The following is a 7404-nucleotide window of genomic DNA, read 5'->3' as shown; positions in this document are numbered from 1 at the left end:
GTACATACATGATTTGTTTGGTTTGAATATGTCTAGACCTTGTTTATCAGCTTGAATGCTTACTATATGACATAAGAAGACTATGTACTTTGGTTTTTCATTTATTTTTTAATTTTATGCCCATTTGAATCTTGGTCAAATGCATTAGCTATGACCAAGATGTAAACAAGTTTAAAACATGAAAATGAAAAGGTAAGCATGGATCCTTCTTAGTCACTCTAAAATGAAGCTTTTGGGGGGTTCTTGAAATTTCCAAGTTTGAAACCCAAAACCACTTCTCTTCATGCTTGACTACATAAGACAGAGTTTAGGGTCAGGGGTAGATACATGATTTTTCTTGTTTGAATATATCTAGACCTTGTTTATCAACTTTAATGCTAACTATATGACATAAGAAAACTATGTGCTTTGGTTTTTAATTTTTCTAATTTTTTTATTTTGATGCACATTTGAATCTTTGTCAAATCCTAGGTTTGACCAAGATTTAAACAAGTATAAAACATGAAAATGAAAAGGGGAAGCATGTATCCTTCTTAGTCACTCTAAAATGAAGTTTTTGGGATGTTCTTGAAATTTTCATGTTTGAAACCCAAAACCACTTCTCTTCATGCTTGACTTCATAAGATATAGTTTAGGGGCTAGGGGATAGATACATGATTTGCCTAGGTTTGAATATGAGCTATATACACTGGTAGTCCCACAACTTGCGTGAGATGTGCAAATTAGTCCCACAACTTGTAAAATGGGGTACCGCAGTCCCACAACTTGTTTTGCGGTGCAAAACTGGTCCAACTGATTTTGGAGGTGACATGTGGCGATGTCTTTTATGCAAAAAAAGCCCCTTGAAATGTGTCAGACGTCCTACATTACATTGTGGAGCCCACTTGTCAGATGAGATAATAAAATTTAATCTGCCATTGTGGTGATTTGAACCGTGAACCTTCTTCTACTTATTGGTTGCATGAAGCTAGCCAATACGGCACAGGGTCATTTCTGTTGATAATTTAACACTAACGGTATATAAAACGTGCCCCTGCCTAAGGCTGCTAATCTGAGTTTGAATAGGATTAGAAAACAATTTCATGTAGTGCCAGGTACTACTTGGAGACCGTTAAGTTAAGTAGCCAAAGTCTTTATATACACATATTCGGAAATCTACGCCATGATTTTTATGTGATCAATCCACTAGTGCTGCACATGGAGGTCAACGACGGACCGGTGCCGCATTTTGATGGCGACTACGTCAACGACGTGGACCACCCCGACCTCCTCACCGCGCTGGAGGACAAGCCGGCTCTTTCTCGTGGAGATTTGGTCGCCGACGCAAAAATCCCTGCCGTCATCGGTCTCGTCGAGGAAGCGAGCCGCCACAAAGCCGAGAAGGCAGCGTAGTGGCGGCAGATTGCAAAGGAGCATCCGTACGAGGGCCTCTTTAGCGACGACGAGTGAAGGTCCCGTCGCCGCATTCGCAACGTCGCCGCCACGACATAAGGCTCCGGTGAGCATCCTGGAGCCCAGCATTGCTATGTAACATGTCGTCACAATGCATTTTGTTAGTTTGGAAATATGAATTGCAATGCTCAATGTCTCCCGCGATTTTTTTAAATTTTTTACAGTAGCATTGCCGTATCTGCTTTGCGGAGGCTTTTTTCAGCTCGCATATCACTTTTTCTCCATCCTGTAAATACGCGTTTAGGGTTTGCTGTTTGAGGGGTCTCCTAGAGATGCTCTAATACAATCATCACCAATAATATATAATAACGCGAAGTGTGATTAATTGATACGAAGTGGTGTTGGTTGTTGTGGTCGTTGCAAGATCGTTTGTACAGCAGCCGCCTGAACCCTGAGCTTGCTTGTTCGATCCTTACAATTTTCGTTAATTCTTTCTTCACCTCTGATAAGTTAGATCTACATGGACAAGGCAATTGTACGATCAAATTTGCTAGGTAAAATGAATATATAGGTCGCTGTGAAGGCACTAGTGGAAAACGGGGCAATAGGCCCGGTCCATTTGGGCCTTTAGACCCGGTTCCCGAACCGGGACCAACTAGGCGGGACTAAAGGGGTACCCTTTAGTCCCGGTTCAAAGATAAACCGGGCCTAAAGGCCTCGACACGTGGTGCGGCCAGGGAGCTCGCGGTGGAAGGCCTTTGGTCCCGGTTCGTGGTACGAACCGGGCCTAGGTTCCTCTGCCGCGGCAGAGAATTGCTATTTCTCCGCCGCGGCACAGGTTTAGGCTGTACCAGCGTTTCTCTGCCGCGGCAGAGAAACAGGGCGTTTCTCTGCCACGGCAGAGTTTCAGCAATGCATATATATCATTCAAGAAACCACAAAAAATCGTCATGAATATATATAGACATCGTCAACAGTACACGACATCGTCAACAGTACACGTAATGCATGCATATTTACAATACAACATGTCCTCGACGGATTTCGTTCCCCGTCACGATCCGCCGATAGTGCTCTCCACCTGGGGTAAGGACCTAGGTAATAAAGAATCCCGCGATTTCCTCTTGAATTGCTTTTATTTGATCCGCTGTTATGAGAGTGTCCCGCAGGCGTGTCATCTATATTTAAAAAAGGAGATCAATATATGAATGGAACTCAATACAATAGATAGTACTAATTAAGATTAATTGTGAAAATTTGTTATCGTACACGAGTGTGGTGTATTTGGGCATCCCCACCCTTGGGACAGGACATGTCACGCATGAAGGTGCGGTACGTAGTATCCACATAAGTTATTCCCTTGTTCCTGCCTCATACACTTTACGAAAAAATAGTTCGATCAAACTAATAATCAAGCATCGTATTGAAAGTAAATATCATATATAAAGTTTCACGGACATAGCTATATATATAGTACTACTTACAGGGTAATCTCTAAATGTAAGCTCCGGTTTCCATTCACCCGGAACAGTATTGATGAACCGTTTCCAAGCCCTGCCCGGCAAAAAATATTGAGTAAATGAGTAATTGATTAGTTGATGATATCTTCGAATTAGAGCAGATGAAGATGCCAATACGAAATTGATTGAAACTACCTCTGGAGGATGGCAGCCATGTCCGCCCATTCCGCATATTCTTTACGTTTCGAGTCCATGACGTTTACGACTCCAAGTGAAGATCAATGATTAGGAGAATAAAGTGGAAACTGCACAAGCATAGCTCAATGATTACGAGAATAAAGTGGAAGGTGCACAAGCATAATGTATGTTATATATAACACTCACTTGAAGTTGTAGGGAAAGAATATATCCTCTTTGTCCGCTTGCTTCTCTAAAAACATTACGATGTTGTCCTCGTGTCCTTGGGGTACCGTCGAACCGTAACTTCATGAACTGTGTTTGGGTCTATGAACCCCAGCGGTACGAGCTTGCCTCTTTTGTATTCCAGCTTCTTCATTCTGCATAATTAAATGTATAGCGTACACAAAGAATATAATGAGGATAATTGTTAGTGCAAATGAATGAGCTACAAACTTAATTACACAAATAAATCACTTACAGGCAGTAGCAGCCGATGACGGCTTTGTCGAGGGCGTCTTGATTGAATAACTGAAACAATTCTTCTAACTCAAGGTTTATCTCGTCTTCCCCCCGGAAGTAATGCTCATCTCTAAGATACACCGTGAGGTAGCTTTCACTTCTTCGAAAGGCTTTCAGGTACCATTCATGCAACCTTCGCATCTGAGTCCCTAGACGCGCGAGCTCGCCAGGTTTGACGAGATCTTTTCCGTATCTATACGTGTTTACCACTTGAGCCGTTGGATAGTAATCTTCGTACTCAACCGATGCTCCCCGAGCTCTAGCCGCCCGTTCGATCATCGATGCCGTCTCCGGATCATGATATGGCTCCACGATGAAGTGGGGTGCGGCCTCGAATGTCCTGCTGTCCAAGCCGGGCGACTTTTTTTGCTTCTTTGCTCGCTTCTAGAGGACTGTCCAAGAGAGCGGTCATAATCAGCTCTCAGCTCAGGTCTCTTCATTCTCGTCTCGGCAAAGTGCTTCACTGTCGCGGTCGAATAAACACCTTCTTCGGCGCAAGAAACGCCTTTTGCTCTTCGATCTCGCTTCATGTGGTAACAACTGCGGAGTCCGTGCCCTCATTGGAGTTGATGATCTCTTCGGAGCCGTAGGAGGTGCCGCGGACAGCTTCCTCTTTTGCTTAAGTGGAGGCGGCGGAGTCTCCCGACGAGGAGGAGGAGGCGGCGGAGTCTCCCGACGAGGAGGAGGAGGCGGCGGAGTATTTTCACGCGGAGCGGGCTGGTCATGGATAGGGGAATCATCATCGCGCACGGGAGAATCATCACGCGGAGGAGACTCGAGGTGGCGGAGGAGGCGGAGGTGGCATGCTTGTTGGCTTCTCACCTGGAAACACAATGTTCTCCTTCCGCCATTGCACGGTGGTTCTACGGGCTTCTCCCGGTTCTTTGATTTCCCCATCTTCACCCGCAGGGTGCTCAAGCACCAACCCCTCATAATCTCTCATCACTTCATCCACCATCACAACAAAGAAAGTCGTCTTGGACCGAACGGCAATGGTAATACCTTGTAGGTAAGAGGATGCCGACCGCGGCCTTGAAGGATAGGTTGAAAACTTTAACATGCAGCTCACAAGGACGGCTCTCAGTGAGATCATGCACGGGGGGGGTAGCGAGGAGGCTCGACCACCTGGTCATCATCATCATCATCCACCTGCTGAGTGGAAGCCACGCTGCTTTTCCGGTGTGGTTGAGATTGCAGCGGGGCGATGGCATTGAGCAATGCAGGATCTACAGCCTGCCCCTCGAGCCATCCGAGATGTAAGTACTTGGGTTACCATGGTTAATTGGGCTTTCATGGTGCTCATACCCTCCTCTAAGTTAGCCAGGCGGTCTGTTTCCCTTGCCTTCCTCCTCTCATGGCTTTTATCGTGAAATCTCTTCCTTTCCGCAGAAAGCCATACTTCCACGCGAACGGAGCCTTCGTGCCTCGTGTTCGTCCGCCGTGTTCTTTGTTCCCAAGGGCGCGTGTCGACTCATCGTTCTCTCTTTCGGGCTGGAACAACCCCGCCTCCACGTCCCTATGTGCTCTTTCCAGGGCATCAATGGGAACCTTCGGATGAGCTTTCTTATAGATGCACTTCCCCGTTTCCGGATGCAACGTTCCCCCAATCCCGTAGAACCACTCCTTGCACCGTTCGATCCAACCGTGTGTCCCTAATCTGATCCCTTTATCGGTCGGTTCCGCCTCAGCTGCTTGCCACTTAGGACGGTTAGCCCCGTATCCACCTGGACCCAGAATTTGGTGATATAGCTTCAATGCAGCATTTGCCTTATTTATTTCTGACCTTCTCTTAAATTCTTCTCGACTCCGTGCCGTACTTCACGAATTCTTCCCAGGTGAGTTTTTACCTTCTCATTGTCCGGAGTCTTCTTTATCTTGATAAGGCGGCGCAATCTTTTCTTGTGGCTCTTGAATAGTTCGGCCATCTTCTTCTTGCCAAACTCGCGGAGGGCCTGCTCCATCTTGGCCTTTTCGGCGTCACCCCCCTCTTCGGGTACTATGTTGAAATGTGACATGAGCTTGTCCATAATGCTGTTTTTGGCTACATCATCGATATAAAGACCTTGACCTTCTTCCTCTCGCGGACAACACTAGTCCCTTCGGCTTGTTCCATTCTCGAACGGTGATCGGGACGTGGTCCCTAACAAGCACTCCGCATTGAGCTATAAATGCCTTTGCACCTTTCTCCGGAGCAATCGGTTTACCATCCTTAGCGATGTGGGTGATGTCGTGCCTAACACCGTCGTCCAACTTTTTGGCCGGGCCTCGCTTCCTCGACTTTACGGAAGAAGTGCTCGATCCGGAGGGCTAAAAAAGAAATAATTCATAGTCGGTACAATTTAATTAGTTAATGCATCTAGTCGATCAACAGCGGCTTAATTAGTTTATATACCTCGGTGATAACTACAGTTCGGGAGCCATTATGATGATCTTGTTCCTCACCGGCGCCACTAGGATCTTCTTCCTCAATATTCTCCGCTCCCTCACCGGAGTCATTCAAATAAGTTGCGGTGACATCGTCACCGCCATCATCCGGAATAACGTCGTCGTCGCGATCATCCGGAGTACCGTTTGCTATGAGGTTCTCCATGAAATTTTCTTCAAATTCATCTCTCGTCCATGCTTTCTACAACGACCTGCAAGCTATACATATATAGGAACCATCATATGATCAAATTAAGGATAATGCAGAAAACTGAAAATGGAGTTACATATGTAGTTCTTAACTAAGGATCGATAATATAGTGCTGAAAGCAGATAGTGCAGTTAGATGCATACATAGATCGGGTTCATGTTTATTTAACCCTAATACATGTCAATCACTACTACAACCACTCAACCGCGCAGACCGGGTCCTAGAGGGCGCCGACCGGGTCCTGAGCCGCGCTGGGTGTACCCCCAAAGCCACGGAACAACAACGGGAGCATAGCTAACATGAGATCCCCGCATAACGCTCCATCCGGTCCTATACATGTTGTCTAACGCGTACATGTAACGGCGAACGTGTTGGTCCTCCGCTTCAATGCGCTCGAGCTACCTCCTCCGGCGGGGCCGGCTCCTCTGAAACGACCGTGGCCCATAAGACCTCCACCAAAGAATATCCGGGTCGACAACGGGACCCGGATTCCGCACCAAGGTGCGCGACCCGGAAGCTAAGACCTCCCGGTGCCACCCCGGCGGAGCCCGGTCCCGGACCTCCCCCATCTCGCTCCATCTCCTCTAGAAGAGTCGACCACGGCGCGGCGGCTGTCGCGGCATCGTAGCTACGAAAACAAATCATATATATATGTACCAACGTTAACATAAATTAAAAAATAACTTCACTATATGTTAGTCGGCGCCGGCACTACCATTTGGGGGGCGCCGGCACTACATATATACCCTATATATTTTGGGGGCGCCGGCAGGGGCGTCGGCACTATGTCGCGGCGGCAGCGCCACGGACTCGGCACAGCCACGGGCGCCGGTAGGGGCACCGCCACGGACTCGGCACCGGCACGGGCGCCGGTAGGGGCATCGCCACGGGCTCGGCACAGCCACGGGCGCCGGTAGGGGCACCGCCACCGACTCGGCACGGGCAAGGCCGCCCACACGACCGGATTAACTATACTAACAATTTTCTAACTATAATTTTCACTACTTTTTCTAACATATCGGATTAACTATACTAATAATTTTCACGACTATAATTTTGTAACTATAATTTTCTATCTTATTTCTAACAAATATTATTTTCATAACTTTTTTCTAACTATAATTTTCACTACTTTCCTAACATATAACTTTTTATCTAACAAGTACTTATAACTAATTTTTCTAACTATAGTAATAGTAACAACTATATACTATTTCT

Source organism: Lolium rigidum, chromosome 1 (genome assembly GCF_022539505.1).
Source record: "Lolium rigidum isolate FL_2022 chromosome 1, APGP_CSIRO_Lrig_0.1, whole genome shotgun sequence".
NCBI classification, from domain to species: Eukaryota; Viridiplantae; Streptophyta; class Magnoliopsida; order Poales; family Poaceae; genus Lolium; species Lolium rigidum.
The sequence above is the reverse complement of the archived record's forward strand: the minus strand, read 5'-3'. Positions refer to the sequence as shown.